The sequence below is a fragment of the Pseudonaja textilis genome, chromosome 7 (genome assembly GCF_049901715.1).
Source record: "Pseudonaja textilis isolate UNSWEBS1 chromosome 7, rPseTex1.2, whole genome shotgun sequence".
In the NCBI taxonomy this organism is placed as follows: domain Eukaryota; kingdom Metazoa; phylum Chordata; class Lepidosauria; order Squamata; family Elapidae; genus Pseudonaja; species Pseudonaja textilis.
In genome coordinates this window covers 47,483,289-47,499,912 of record NC_141996.1, presented here as the reverse complement: position 1 = coordinate 47,499,912, position 16,624 = coordinate 47,483,289, and positions in this window count along the sequence as shown.

Here is a 16,624-nt window from a genome sequence, read left to right as displayed (position 1 = left end):
TGTGAAATAACTTTTAATTAACAATGAATGTACATAATCCAGAAATAGTGCTTTTTTCTGAACATACTTGAAATAATAAAAACATTCTGTAGCAAATGTCAGCATTTCTATTATGTATTTCTTGTTATCATCAAGGAACTGCTTATTAATAACAAGAAAAAAGTTTCACAATTGGGAACAGATATGGAAATTTTCTTTTTAACCTGAAAGATATGTTTCGGAGTTCCGGTTTGTCAGGCTTTGGCGGTAGCAGGAATCTGCGATTGTGCGCGGTTCCTGCTGAGCTCGCCGCTGGAGTGCCTCCGATCCAGCTGGATTTGGAGGCTATAGTTATCCTTTAGAGATAACTGAAGACAGGGGAGATCCGGGAAGGGGTCTGGGAGCATCGCAACCCCCTTCCTCAGCTGGCTTAACTCCCTTTTCCAAAGGCGGTGGAGCGGTGGTCAGCAATGGCCGCCACAAAGAACCTTTCAGTTGGACAAGATTGTGCAGGAGGAAGTTGAGAAAGTGAAAGTTTTTGGCTGAACCGGGACAACAAGTAACACCTGAATACCCTGGAAATTTAGCTTTCTAAATGATACATTGTTTCCCAAGAAGATCGTAAAAAGCTGCAGATGAAAGTGAAAAGGGAAAGTTTTTTCTCACTCTCCTTCCCTACGGAGATAGCAGATGGAAATCAGAAAAACCCGCTTTGGCAACAGAAGGTAACTAATTTTGAAAATTAAAGCCAAGGGGACATTAAAGATTTCTGAACACTGGCATTTAAAAGTTAAAATCTTTTTGCTATAAGTGGGAAGGGAGAGGTAAATGATTTATACTAAGATTTTGCTGGAGGAGACTGTTTGGAGCTTATAAGATCAGAGACTAAACTGCAATAAGACTTCTAAAAAAATATTTTGGAACTGTCTAATTGAATTCTACCCCAGGAAGAGAAAGTACTAAAAGAAGAAAGTGCTAAATGAAACAGTTTGTGTTGATTTTGATTGCTTGATGACTTTGGGACTTTTGCAAACTATCTTTTGAAAGACTAAAAACATTTGGATTGTTTAAAAAAAAATCCCACAATGGCATTCTCTGTTGAAGAATTGAAAATGGAATTTAAAAAGCTAAAAGAAGAGGAACAAGAAGGCAAGGGCTCTTCTGGATCTGTTTTTCACTTCTTAGAAATGGTGATGTCTACTTATCAGGAAATACAGCAACAAGAAAGTTGGGATGATGAAGAAGAAGCCATCTTTAATGGACAAATAACTTTAGTTGAGGAAAAAAAGAGAAAAAGGGGAAAGAAAATGGAGAATTCAAGATCTAAAAAAACAACCAAGAAAGGAAAAAATAAGGTGAAAAATCGATATGTCAGAAAGCAACAGAAAAGAGGAATACAACAGAGAGGGGAGACTAAGAAGGCGGAGATTGAGAGATGGGGGGGGTAAAAAGGCTAGATTCAACAAGAAAGGAAGGGGAAAAGGGAAGAGAAGTTATAAAGGCTTAAAACAAGATGTTAAAAAACATGGTTTTTTAGAGATAACGGGTAAAACACAATTTAAAAAGAGTAAAAGTACATAAGATTGTATTGTAGTATCTGTATTTGAAATAGAGTTAGAAAATTGGAATATTATATGTGTTAATAGAATACAGGGAATGTGTAAAATGTCTAAGATTTAATAATAGAGTTTAATTAATTTGTTATGGAACATTGTTTTCTCATATTATAAGCTTATTATGTTTTATTTTAAAATTTTACATAGAATGTACTAAGCAGAATCAGAATGGAAATTATGTATTATTTTAAGTGTTAAATTTGGGGGAAAGATAGAAAGGCGTCATACTTCAACCAGTGATTACAGGAAAAATTTTGTATTAAAAAGAAAAGATAAATAGATAATTGAAAAAGAACGGACAAAAGATACAAGTATAATGATTTAAATTGAGATGAAGTAAATAAAATAAAATCAAGAGAGTGAAAAGAGGGGAGAAGACATATAGAATATATAGAATGTTAAATAAGATATGAAATAGTATATAAGGTGAGCATGAATTTGATTTATGTCTGTACAAAAAGATGTAACTCAGGGTTAAGCTGCTTTCTAAAAAGAAGTTTTATGTTTTCGTGTTACGTGTTTTGTTTGTTTATGTTTGTTTATTGAGAATTAATAAAATTTTGGAAGAATGTTGGATGAGAACATATGAAATTGTAAATAAGACAGATGAAAGTATAAGTTTAATGAATAAAATTTGAATAGAAGTAAAGGAAGAAATAGTGAGAAGTTGGAAAAAGAGTAATAAGATATGTAGTTGAATACATAAGATGCATATTAAATTGTGTTTCTATGGGAATGTGATAATTTGGAACTATGCTGTACTTAAACAGGATGTTTTATTTGTTTTGTTATATGTTTTGTTTGTTTGTGTATTGTCTTTGAAAATTAATAAAATTTGTTTTAAAAAAAACCAAAAACCTGAAAGATATGTTTAGGGATTAATACTGAAAATGGGCTTCAGATCCTTTGCAACCTGCATTCAAACTTTTGATTTCATCCCAGGCTTCAGACGGTAAACATATACCCATATACAAACACACACACAAACACACACCTCTATTAACACATTAAAAACAACAACAATTTAAAAACTAAGATAACCAACTTCAAAGAATACATGAGAAAAAGACCAGGCATTAAGCTAAATGAAAATGATCTAATTTACCAGGCAATTAAGGCCCTGAGAAAAAATAGACTTGCATTTCTTTGGAGAATATTTATGTTTAAACGGTATCTAGATATAATCTTTCATCCCTTAGAAAGCTGCCTATAGTTGCTTGGATTGTTGATAGAATTGATTAATTAAGAATGCCTGTGATTAGGTTTGGCTATTTGATTATCTTGAATTGGTATGTTTACTGAAATTCTTACAGACTCACTAGAACTAGCTATTCTAGAAGTTTCAACAAAGCCTGCAGCAGCAAAACATGCTTCAAGTTGAAGTGTCTTCTGTTTGATCAGCAATACAGACACAACAATGCAATTAAATCGTACTGTAAAAGAAGACTTTCAAGCTTTTTCTTATCTCTGGAGGTAGGGAGGGACAAAGGGCAATAAAAAAGAAGGAATAGGAGCAGGAACAGATTAACACTGGATGCAGTGTGTAAAAAAGACAACAGGATGGCTAGTTTTATTGTAAAAGATTAATAGGTTGAGAGAGACACAGATGACTGGACTTTATATATAGACTTAAACAATTTTCAAAGTAAATAGATTGGCTAATCTGAGAAATTCTGAAGTAACAGATGTAGAAAAGACTGTTAATATAGATTTTATATTTAGAAGAATATTTAAAATTGCTATCTCCATGGATACTGCTGCTGTGAAACAATATACTACAGAGCTGCAGTCAATAGCATATAAACAGGGAACAACAGGTCAAAATGAGCTGCACTACCTTTGCGGCAACATAATAATACTGATGGGCTGTTTATTAAATTTACAGATGACACAATATTGGGAGTTCTAACAAACACTCAGAATGGCACAACAAGCTTTTAATCTAATCTGCACAAATTTTTAAAAAATAGGCTGGGGAGAACAATGTCATTCAATAGGAACAAATGTAAGATATTATACTTAGGGAAGAAAACTGTGGAATACAATTACAAGATGGCAGATTCATGGCTTAGAAGTACTATATTGGAGATATTGGACTGGGGTGTGATCAGTTCTGTTAGATGAATATGAGCCAGCAATTTAAGACAGCTTCAAGAAATAACTTTTCTAAGCTATGTTAGAAGAAACTTTGAAACCTTGTGAGAACAGACTGGAGGAACTTGATATGTTCAGTTGGAGAAAAGAAGATTGAAGAAAGGCACAATATCAGTTAACATAGGGAAAACAATTATCTGATGACACAGAGACTTGGATCTGAAATAATAGTTATGTTAGTTATATAGTTGTTGTTTAAAAATAAGTAAAAAATTCCAATTGTAAGATCTATACAGCAAAAGAAGTTTCCCCACAGCGATTGTCAGTGAGTCTCTGAGGTCTTTAACAATTGACAAGATGGTGATCTTTTGAAAGTTTTTTCACTATTTTTTCCTGCATATTACAGAAGGTTTGACTAGATTTTTATAATCCTTTTCAACTCCACAATTCTATGATTCTGAGAGGTTTTTAGGTTTGAAATTGCACATATATGTGTAATGGTAAGTGAGAATAACCTTGAAGGACAAGGGAAAGAGATGCTGCCAAGGGAATGATCAGATAGGAGATGGAGAAGATCAGGAAAAATGTTATCAGATTTGTTGTATATGTGATATATTTTCTCTTGGAGACCTAGATGCCCAAGTTTCAATGAATACGCTCATTAAAAAAAATGTACCAAATGTGCCTATTCTTAGAGATGATGATCTGTTTGTAGTGATACACATCTTCTTACAAAATAATTTTAATTATTTGGGGGTTTTTTTCTTGATTATTTTATTTATGTTTTAAAGAGTGATTTCATTTTAAGCAAGCGTTAATTAAATGTATCCCATGCTGTCTGGCATATACCATATTGGAAGAGTATGCTTCATGCTTCTTTGATTGGCAAGCTAACAACTGATACTGTTCTATTTCACTTATATCTTGACATCTGATCTATTATGGAATATAGAATAAATTAATTATAATGTACTATGTAGTTTCTTGCTTTGCAAAACAGCATAAATCCTAACTGTTCTTGGCAACAGTAATTTTATTTAAGTTATAAATTACCTGCTAATTTAAACACTGTGATATAGTCTTGTAGAAAAAAAAAGTTTACTACTTTGTTTATTGCAGATTTGTAGGAGAAAATAAGTCATCTTGCAAGGAATCTGCAAGAATCAATAGCATGCCATGTGAAAGATTGGTGTTTTTTTATATAATGTATGGTTCCACAATTTTATTATTATTGTTCTTGTTGCTGCTGCTGCTTTTATTTTTGCTGTTTATTTTTGACATAGTAAGTCATCCTTCCATGATGGGTGGGTTATAGAGAGAAATCTCTCCATAACAGGTGGTAAATTTGTAGCAAATATATTGGTAGGTATTTGGATGTGAGAAAAGCAGATAACTGGCTTTATTTTTTTTTGGAGGGTGTTATAATTAGTTTACTTTTGAATCCCTTATACTCTTTAATTTTGCTCATAGAATGAAATTGAAAAACATTTTTTTAAATTAAGTCAATTATGGTTAGGTAAGTTTCCCTGAGATAAAACTTTGGCCATTTTAGAATTTTACAGTTTTAGTAACATCTGTAAACAGTATCTACAAATAAATATATTAGATATATTTAACTTATTCGTCTCATTTGTGCATGATGTTTCTCACTGCTTATCAGTAGTTTCTTTGGGATGAAGACACTTTAAAAATTAAATTACTTAATTTTTACTAGATTTAAGTTTTTGATTAATAGTTAAAGAATAAACTTAGCATTTTATGTTTGATAACTCATCAATAGATAAAAAATAAACCAAAGGAATTTTAGGTATAATTAAAAAAATGTGCTGCCAGAGGACCAAGATAGTGAATACTATTTATTTGTTAAAGTTCTAACCTACCTTTTCTCTAGCCTTCAAGATAAAATATATTGCATTCCCTATCACCTTATCTCTATTGTTTTCTCATGCTGCTTCAGTACATTTCTTTCCTCTTTCCAGATATGCTGTCACTCATCCTTGCTTAGCCACTGCCAATTTGCTCAGGAATGGTATAAACATCACTTTGAACATTGACACGTTGTTGGCAACTGCCTAGGCAATATGGCACCTAGACTCTTCTCAGTTTGTGGCTGATATATTTCTATCAAAGAGCACTTTGAGATTGAACAATATACTGTAGAATGAGTCCCAGAAAAGCAATATAGTTTCAGTCCTGGGACAGTGTGGTACTTTTAAGTGACAGCAAGTGGAACCTTGAATTTATTTTAATATTTTGTTTTCGTTCTTGTGCTTATTTACTTATCTTTTATATTCCTTCCACTACATTTTTTCTATTTTTTCTCTCTCTTTTTCTTTTGTGTTATGTTGTGTGGAAGACAAATTTAATTATATGGCAGATGGTAAAAAGGGCTTGGTTCTGTATTTTTATTGCATTTACAAATGGCTGTAGCTCAGAAAATTATCTGGTTCTGTTGAGGAAAACCGGGCCAGAAAATCAACTGCTGGACCATCACAAAGATTTCACTTTCTGTCTGGAGGATAACATTCTAATAGCTCAGAGCTGGACACCAGCTAGGCAGTTCCAGCTGAGATGACGATGCATAGTTATCTAAAATCCATTCGAATCTTTAGATCATAAGGAAGTAGACTGGATTCTCTGTGCTGGTAGCTTGTGGATAGAATCTTTGTCTAATCTGACTAGTGAAAACTGCCAGGGAAGTGATGGAAGATTGATTTGGATAGCATTGACTATATCTTTGAATAAGAAGTGTTTGTTCCCACCTTAATTTAAAAAAACAGTGATGTGTCTCCTCTACCAATCTACCAATCTAGCTACTTTACAATTATCAAACAGTCTCTAATTTTCCTTTTATAGGGAAGGTATTTGAAAAAAAATAATGGGGTGTAGAAATAGAGATTACTTAATGAAATTAATTATCTGATCCTTATGAGTCAGAATTCAGGCCTGACTCTTGGAAATGACTTTGGCTGTTTAATATATAGTTTTTGTTTAACCTGGGATTTGTGGTAGTGCTGGATCTTTTGGTGGCTTTCAGTACCATTGACCATGATATCAGCTGTGACTATTTGGAATGAGGAGCCTTAGTGATACCACACTTGAAATACTGCATCCAGTCATTTGGTCACCACATTATAAAAAAAAGAAGTTTAGATTCTGAAAAGAGTCCAGAGAAGAGCAACAAAGAGGGGACTGGAGTTTAAAAACATATGAAGAATGGTTGCAGAAATTGGGTATGTCTAGTCTAGTGAAGAGAAGGATAGGAGTGTTTCAATATTTGAGTTGCTTCCACAAAGAAGAGGGGGTCATTCTAGTTTTCAAAATACCAGAAGGCAAGACAAGAAATAATGGATGGAAACTAAACAAGGAGAGAAGCAACCTAGAATGAAGGAGAAATTTCCTAACAGTGACTTTTAACCAGTGGAATGGCTTGCCTTCAGAAGTAGTGGATACTACTCCATTGCTGGAGGCTTTTAAGAAGAGACAGGACAGCCATTTGTCTAAAATGATTTTGGGTTTCCTGTGCACTCAGAAGTTGGACTAGAAGACCACAAAGGTCCCTTCTAACTCTGTTATTCTATGTTATTCTATTCTATGTGTGATGACTTACCTCTCCTCACCTGGCATCTGCAACTTGCTGTTTGAAATTTCATTTTTCATCTTTCATCATGCAGTGGCAATTAGATACTTACCTGAACATACAAAGATTTGCCCATGTAGCACTGCTACTAAAATAAAGAAGCTGCCTTATAGCTTCTGGGTGCAGGTCAGTATGCTAGTTGTTACTTTAAATCCTAACAGGGCCAGGATTTGGATATCTCCAAATTGCCTTGTCTGGATTGAATCTGTTCATCTGGTGAATACTACAGAGCAGTATAAGAAAATATCATTTACAACAACCCATTATTTTGCTTTTCCTGCTGTTAGCAATGCTCTTAAGGAATAACTTCTTCCTAACCCTCTTTGGCATCCAAAGAGCCATGAAGTCATGGTTCTTCATGAAAACCTTTGACTTCTAAACTGATGTAATGTTGTAATGATTTCTGTTTTGGTTTTATTTTTAACCCTATGCTATTGATTCATATAAATCAATACTCAGAAAGTAAGTCACTCTTATTTTTATACATAGCCACAGCAACAGCAGTCTAAATATAAGTCATGCAAATCTTGGCCTCTTATTCATAATTTTTTAAAAAATCTTCATTTCTAGTATGTATTCATAATTCCATTTCATAACAGCAGACCATTGTATCCTATATTCAGATCAATTGTATCCTTCCCTTTCTCTCAGTTTCATTGAGAGAAACAACATCTCTCCCTCTCCCTCCCTCCCTCCCCCCACTCTTTCATTTATTAATTTGTGCCCTTTATCAGTTATTTGTATTACATTCTACGTTGCAGTGTTCCATATCCCATTATAGCAACCAGATGAATTCCATGACACCCCTCATGAAGGTAGTGAATAGAGACTTTCACATAATAAAGCCTTACCCAATCTGTCACCTGCATAATTTTGCCAAGAACAGTACCAGTTTGGGCACATTTCATATAGTGTGCTACATTCACAAATAAAAAAAAAAGTTTTATCCCATGCCAAAATACTGTTGCTTGCAAGAAGATAAGTGCAGTATACTGAGACAAACTGCAATAGCTCATCAAAATACATTTCTCTCTTTATTTGAACATTTTCCAGGTATCTAATGAGATAGCTGGAACTGCTGCCGAGTCAATTTTGAGTCTATTTGTAATAAATTTCAAAGCACATGTTTTTCCCCTTTTCCTGGTGGTCTAACATTTTCTAGTAACTAAACACTGCAAGCCAAATCAAATTTCCACAGAGGAAATTACTGAAGAGTTGAAGCATATCAGTTTTGCTGATTGCATCCTGAAAAGTTTCAAAGTCCATCTGTGTTCCTGCCATGGCATGATTCAAATCTCATCCTCTTCCAATCCAGGAACAAAGTTGTTCAGTTGACTAATACTTATCTTCTGATTTTTGCTTCTAGAAAATTTTTTTAGTACATCTGTCAGATATAACATCAGTCTTCATCTTTGTCTCTTGAGCAATGAGCCAGTTTTCTGATGAACTGCATGGGTTGCCAATTTCTTGATGCTCTATAGATTTCCCTCATACTTAAAATCACTTCAAAATCCATGCACAAGTGGAAAACACTAAACATGAAAAACCTGGTGGTTTTAGCATTGAAAATTGTGTTGTGAACGAAGCCAAAAGTAGATTGTCTGATTGGAATAAATTCTACCATTTGTAACAAAATTCATGTAATTTGGTACCTGTTTAATTCAAAAGGAAAATGCCATGTAATATTTTAAAAATTGATATAATCAATGACAAAAAATTGAATCAGAATCACTTTTCAGTTTCTAGATGCTAAATATTTTTGGACTGTTATTTACTTATTGTCAGCATGTAACATAATGTCAGTCTTCTTTCATCCTGCCATTGTAAATGTCCTACAATGTAGGAGTTTTAAAAATGTATCCTTGTATTTCTGCATTACAGAAATCTAACTGAAGATCAGGGTGCTATACAATTGATATGCATAACAATGGCTATGACTCACAAAGTATGCATCACTCTTACTGTATGTATTGCATAGGAATTTTAACTACACTGGAGAATTAAAATGACTGAGTACAATTCTATGATACCACTGATTCTTTATTATACACAGGTTTTTAAAATGTATTTTACTTATTTAATTTATATGCCATCCATGTCACAGTTCCAGGCTATTAGAAATATAAATATTGGTGGTTATAGAAACATAACTCCTAATACAAATTTGAATGCCATTTAATTGCAAAATTCAGCCATTACATTTTAACAATACTGCTAATGGCTGTAGACACTCCAAAATGTTTTTTTTAAAACAGATATTCCAAAAATAAACCATGCTAAAGTGTACAGAGTAATGTTTCGGATCACATCTTTATTTAGTTTAAACTATCAATGGGCTGTAGAAAGTTCAATTCATATTACCTGAACACACATGAGTTATTGAAAATCAGTATAATAACCATTTTAAAAAGGTGTGTTTAATTTAACCAAAAAAGAAAGGAATGTTTATAGTGTTATTTCAGTTAATTATCAACTATTTACAGCTGCAATTATGACCCCATTACCTTAGAATAAGTTCCAAGCTCAGTAAGTCTGATTTGTAAAAAAAATATGCTTCAAATTATGTAATACATTATTTGCTTCAAACATTTAAAAGTGTAATTACAACTTACAGCTTCATGTAAGATGCCAAGAGTCTGGATTATTGTGTGTTAGAAATGTGGAAAATTAATTTATTAGTACCTTAGTGATTTATTCTTTTTAACTAGTACAAGTAGAAAACGTTAGTTTATCAATTTTCAGACAGGAAGATTAGTTGAGAAACTGTTCCATATTAACTATTTGTCTAGATATTTTATTATTTCAAGAAGCTATTTTTAAAAGAAGCATCCAACTTTGAAGGAAGTGAATGATATGTTTAAATAGATAATAAATAATACTTACATCTCATAGCTAAAATGTAAGCTTTACAGGACCAGGTTTTACTTACATGATAAAATGTGCAATATGAAAACTATGAAAACAGACATTTGTTTCATTAGAATGCCAATAATATAGGAACAAATTACATATAGTATGTATAGTAGGTATTTAACATTTAAAGATTTTTGCACTTAAATGATAAAAACAGTGTCTATGTTCTGCTTGTTGGTTCGGATGCATGTGTTATATATTCAATAAAAAATACTGTACATGTGAATATAAACTCACACTTAATATTAAGCTTTTTTTTAAAAAAAGTATTTTTTAAATTACATTGCTATTGTCTAAAACTGTTCCATAGCAGGAAAGCAATGAAAATGCAAACTATACAGCAGCAAGGCCATCTTCACAATCTAGAGAAATACAGGTTAAAAGCCAATTAACAGACAATTCAAAAACTTTGGAAAATAGAAAGGTTGATGTTGAAATTATGCTAATGCCAATTGAGCCTTTTGGGGAAAAGTGTGTGTGTGCTGGGGAGGAACATAGCAAAATCTCTCCCCCTTTCAGAGATCCCAGCTCACCAGCTTTGATTGGGACCATTATGAATTAAATTTTATATTTGCAGTATTTTGAACCTTATGTTATCTAATTACAAACTGCAGAAATGACCAGATGCTTTAGTTTAAAACAATTTTAGATTGTTAGCATATATTTTTTTGAGACCTAGATTGGTGTAGTGGTTAAAACACAAGGCTAGAAACCGGGAGACTGTGAGTTTTAGTCCCATCTTAAGCACAAAGTCAGCTAGTTGATCTTGGATGATCTTACCCAATCATTCTCTCTCTCTCTCTCTCTCAGCCCTAAGAAGTAGCCAATGGCAAAGCACTTTGAAATCTTGCCAAGAAAACTACAGGGACTTGTCCAGGCGGTCATCAGAAGTCAAGACTGATTCTAAGGCAGGGGAAAAAAGTATTTGTTTTACAGTAGATCACTTTAGACCATAGCTCTCATAGTGAGAAAATGTTGACTTCCTTAACATATCTAGAGTATAAGGTATAAAATTCTAGCTTTTGAATGGAAACGCCAAAATATGTTACTACATGGATAATTTCACAGATATGAGTATAATTTTAGTTTTAATTTCCCTGTACATTGCTATGTATAATCCATTTTGAATTAAATCTTCCATTTTGCTGTACACTTTTGAAATCATTCTCTTTGGGCTACCTCCAAATCATAATGATCATCTACCAATCTGTTGATCTTCTTCATCTAAGCTCTACATTGTATGGTAAGACATATTTGTATTAACTCATTGTTAATCCCTTTGTTTCTGTATTATCTAACTACTGGGTGTTACAGTTGGTGTCATTCCTGGAGCCATTTTTTGCCCCGATATCTACAAGGCTGCTACAGCAGGGGCAGAGTGAGCTGTGGGAATGGGAAGGGGGAGGTAGTGATAGCAAAGGTTTTGTAACCAAAATAAAATTCTTTCCTCTGAGAACCAAGGACATTCCCACCAGGTGTGAGGAGCCAGAACATGAGTCCGGATGAACCTTGGACTGTGACCTGATTGGGCCATGTGATGGTCTGCATGGGCAGGAGGAGAAACATGTATTTTAACTAGGAGGAAACCCGAGGGACTTTAGAGTTGGGTTTCTCCAGATGTGGCACTATGACATACCTAGTAAATCTATACTTTGAGGAATATGTCTGCCTCAGAGCTTTGATTCTGTTGGGAGTGTTACTTGGAACATTTAGTTTTTGCACTGTTTTGTTTTGGTAGAGCCTTTAAAACAATCTTGACTCCTGGCAACTGCCTGGACTAATCCCTGCAGTTTTCTTGGCCAGATTTTGGAATTGATTTGCCATTTCCTGCTTCCCAGGGCTGTGACAGATCGACTGCTTTAGATTGGCTTTGGTGCCTACAGTGGGACTAGAACTCAGTCTCCCAGTTTCTAGCCCAGTGCCTAAAAATTATTTCTATCTTGAAATGCTGAGTTAAGATTTATAATAGTTAGCTTAAAAGGTACTTTTTATAATAAAAAAAATTCTGAAACAAAATTGTTATTTACCAGGGTTCAATATATACTTACCATTCTTTTAATTTCAGATCAACTTTCTGAATGGTTAAAACTAAACTTTTGCTGATTGTCTATCTATAGTGGAGGGGTGTCAAACTCAGGGCATCACAGCAACATCACATGACATATCTGGACTTTTTCCCCCTTCACTAAACTGGGTGTAGGTGTGGCCAGCACATGACACATCTGGCCTGCTGGCCAGGAATTTGACAGCTCTGCTATAGTGTTTCATGAAAGTGTCACCAAAGCAAATCAAAAACAATAACAAAGAAACCATGAAAAAGCCCTAAGAAATGAAATGAGGACTTAAGCACTAGTGTAAGTGAAAATTAATCTTCTCGATTATTGAAATTGTACACTGTACATTGTAAACTTAACTAGAAATGTAAAAAAATATTTATGACATTGCTTATTCTACAATTTAACAAGTGATGTTTTGAATTAGCCATTTCTAACTAAGAAACATTGCCTGAAGCTATTTAATTAATATAGAAAATTTCAAATAGAATAAAATTTGCCTAATATTGCCTTCCTATATGCTAAATATCCCCCCTCCCAATTGTTCTGAGTCCAACACTTTAGCACCTCTACTCTGAGAGAAAAGAAAGTCTTCCAAATCAAACGAAGGGCAAAAATTGGAAATAAAAACAATACACACATATCTCTGCAATTGTTCAACCTCCATGAAATATTCCATTTATTAAGACTAGGGAAAAACTTCAAAAGACATACTTTAGAAATAGTTAAAGTTGCTTTGTTCTTTTCAAGACTGACAAGCTTGAGAAGTTATTCTCAGTTATCTTTGCATGTGAGTGCCTCTACAGCCAATGCTTGTCCATGTACATATATAGAGAGACAACCAGAAGCCTTGAAAACAGCAGGGCTGTTTTAACATTTTAAAGCAGTGCTTTATCTGTGTTCATTTGCATTGCAAATCACTGCTTTCAAAGGCTTTGTACAAGGACATTTCTTTTTTATGAAGAGAAATGTTACATTAAGGTATGAGGGAGAAAAAAAGAATAAAATCCCAGTGACTGCTGTCTTCAATGTTACAAAGCTCATTTATTGAAACAAAGCTGTCAAGAATATAGTATTTTCATAATTCTTTTTTATTTAGATTACGTGCAGAAGAAATTACAGTGAACAGAAAATAAAGGCAGATACAAATCTAAATGAAAATATGCTTTAAAGCCTGACTCCCAAACTGAAACAGATTAGTCCAAAGAGATTTGGGCTTCAATTCAGGTGAAAGAGAACTTGGAGAAAAAGCCTCAGTTCCAACATGGATGTCTGAGTGATATATAAAAATCTCAAAGTGCTTTTTTACACGTTTTGGCTCAGCCATATCATCACAGTCATTACTATAAACAACCTGTGGGTTAGTGTTAAATTTCAGTTGGAGTAACTCCTTCAAATCAAAAATTCAATCATGGCAAATTACTCATAGCATAGTCATTATATCCAATAGAGATATAATACTTCTCACAGCAACTTTCCACCCACTGAAGTGAAATAGCAGGTGGCAAATAATACATCAAAGTTATTAGTGCATCAGTAATATAATAAATTAGTGACTTATAATGTTGAAGGCTTTACTTTTCATTTAACCTCAATAATATTATCAGCTTAGCTGCTTACCCAAATATAGTAAGCATAGTATACTTTGCCTTCAATGATAAAGTTTCCCCTGAATATTTAATAGATAATTGGTAAACATGGTTTATTCTATTATGTGATGACTACAGAATTGGGGAATATCTGAGTATACATTAATGGCTCTGCATCAATCTGAACTGAAGTATTAAATGACGACACTCTGGATTCTTTTCTTGGCCTTATGGTCATCAATGTATTAAAATACTTTGTAAAAAATAGTGGTTAAAATAGCTTTTTAAAATTCTTGATCCTATCTCTTGCATTATTTCACACATTTCTTTCCCTCTGCACTGTTTTCAACTTACTTTTAAGTTTGTCCTGCAAAATAGAACTCTCACTTCCATGTCATTAAATGAGGAGAAGCAAGCTATTGTATACAGACATTTTTATTTCTTTCAATAAGCATTAATCACAAACACTAAGGTTCACAAACCTTGATATTTAAAGATGATTCTCCAAACAAATGCCTTTGCATTTTAGTTAGTAGAACTCTTACATGGAAAATTCATTACCCCATGATATCCATAATAATCAAATGTTCCATATGATGCATTCACATTTGAAACTTACATCACAGAAAGGGTCATCTCTCACCAGAAATGTACAGGCATTTTACATATTTTAGATATTGCACAGAATTGTAAAAGACAGGACAAAACTTCCCCTTGCAAACTTAAGGAATGGAAGGGTCTCTATAAATAACGAGATTAAGATGTTCAGGCTGAAGCATTACTCTGCCAAGCTAGATAAACATCATGATGTGTGTACAGATTACAGGCAAATTATCTTCTCGGTGTGTGATTTTTACAAGACCATTAATAGTGACTCAAGATACATGCAATGAAAATAATATGTGCCCATACAAGACTTGTAGTGTAGTTATAAGACAATAAATTCACTTTATGTACTGTACTTGACATTGGAAAAGTATATATCTTTTTCCAGAAGCAGCAAATTGGACAAGCAACATTCTAATGCTATATGCTCCAAATCTTTAAAGGAAACATTTTAAACCCCAACTTAGGTGTAGGCTAGGTATTAATCATGTATAAAATGTTTCTTTAATTTTTCAGTGTTGATTTATACTAATGATTGCCCAATATTTTATTATTTGCTTCTTGCACAACATGGAATAAATGTTTTCAGGATGCACAAGCTAACAAAGAAGTTGTTAAACAAATATATTAACTTTGTACCTAATTTTATTTTCTCTCTAATCTTTTGTAATTGTTTTTATGCAAATTTCTATATTGTGTGGGAAAGGTTTTTGTAAATAATGAATTCATTGATCCTTACCTAAGAGCAAGCCTCACTGAAAACTGATGCTTATTTATGTACATAGTATTGCAGCTTTAGGACCATCCATATAGAGATAGACCTCTGCATAGCCCGTTTTCAGCCAGGAGAGTGCTCAGGAGGCCATAGAGGACAAAAACAAGGCATGGTGTGCCCCATTTTGGCTGGCAGGGTGCTGCAGTATGTGTCCATCCCGTCTCCCCCCTCCCTCCCAACCAGCCTCCCAGTCTGCAGAGAACTACAACGCTGATCCGGCCCTTGAGGAAATCCAGTTTGATGCTGCTGTTTTAAAGGACTTTTGCTGACAGCAGAACTAAAACAATGATGTGTTTTGAATGTGTTTATTGATAAGAGATGGGATATGGGAAGAAGATATTGTAATTTAAGAGGAGATGAAGAGTTACTGAAATTGCATCTGCAATGAAGGTTGGAAGTCACCTTTTATATGTTTCTTTTCCTTTTCTTACATTTTCCTTTTTTTTAAAAAAAAAATATTTGTCTTGTTTTTCCTTTTTCCCTTTGCACTTTTAACTTTCTTTCTTTTTTCTATCCTTTTTTAGTTTATATTGTTTTTACTGTAATAATTATAATCTAACAAAATTATTTTAAAAAGATAAAAAGAAACTTCAAACATTCATTAATAAAAGTATTAATACATGTGTGGTTGTATTCAGTTTCTCCAGAAATACTAAATAGAAAAAAAAAAAACAACTGATGGCAAGACAGAACCAAAAGGCATTTTTTATTTGTAAAAAGTGTTATAGTAGTTCTAGTGATACCAAAAGGGGATTTGACATCTCTCTTGTTAATAATGTACTACCTTCTTCTTATTATTATTTTTATAGTTAATCATTACCATTGCTTCTTTAACGGATAGTACCGGCACAAAGATGTTTACTTAAATAAGCATCAATGATTTTGGTCAGATATGAAGAAAATATGTATTATTCATGTTTTAAGAATTAATGAAATGATGCTTCTTGTCAATTGTTTACATCCTGCATAAACTGAGTGTGAAGTAGTATCTTATCAGGTACAAAAATCAATCATATGGTCAGTTAGAACAGCTGACATAAATATTTAGGAATAAATGCACATTTTTTACTGTTTACATACTACTATTAACAATAATCTATTTATTTATAACAGATACACTTTTTATATAGAACCTCCTAAAATGGCCAAGAAGGAATTAAAGATTCCAAAGCAAAAACTTTATTAAAATTTGGTAAGTATGAACAATATTTAGTTTATCCTTAAAAATAAAAAATAAAGATTTGCAATTTTAGTCTAAGGGAAGACAAAATCATTTTACTTGGACTTGCTCTAAGATATAGCTACAGTAAATTGGCCTTTTCATCCACTTAGACTGAATTTCGAAAATCCACCGCAAT